Source organism: Penaeus monodon, chromosome 30, assembly GCF_015228065.2.
Source record: "Penaeus monodon isolate SGIC_2016 chromosome 30, NSTDA_Pmon_1, whole genome shotgun sequence".
NCBI classification, from domain to species: domain Eukaryota; kingdom Metazoa; phylum Arthropoda; class Malacostraca; order Decapoda; family Penaeidae; genus Penaeus; species Penaeus monodon.
This window is the reverse complement of record NC_051415.1, coordinates 7,469,422-7,469,655: the sequence shown is the minus strand read 5'-3', so window position 1 is coordinate 7,469,655 and position 234 is coordinate 7,469,422. Positions and strand designations below refer to the sequence as shown.

Sequence of the window (234 nt, the reverse complement as noted above, 5' to 3'; positions counted from 1 at the left end):
CAGTATATATACACCATTTGTTTAATACATATGTGTTAATAAAATTTGGTAAAAGTATTGTTTACTTCATTTAATTAAATCTGGTATTGTATGATTAACCCATTGGTACCAAGTACTGGTACTGTCCACTGTAGGTTTATTCAGTGAATTTAGCATGTAGACAGCTCCACAAGAGTAAGTATTAGTAGAGTCATCTCTGTGTAAACAAAATTAATGCGCTAAATCACAGTGAAC

General features: G+C 31.2%; 1 protein-coding gene across 1 annotated transcript in view; it reads left to right on the top strand.

Moving 5' to 3' along the window:
- LOC119592499 (ras-related protein Rab-32B-like) overlaps positions 1 to 234 on the top strand; it is an 11,432-nt gene that overhangs the window by 7,627 nt on the left and 3,571 nt on the right. The gene's annotated exons all lie outside the window — the stretch shown is intronic.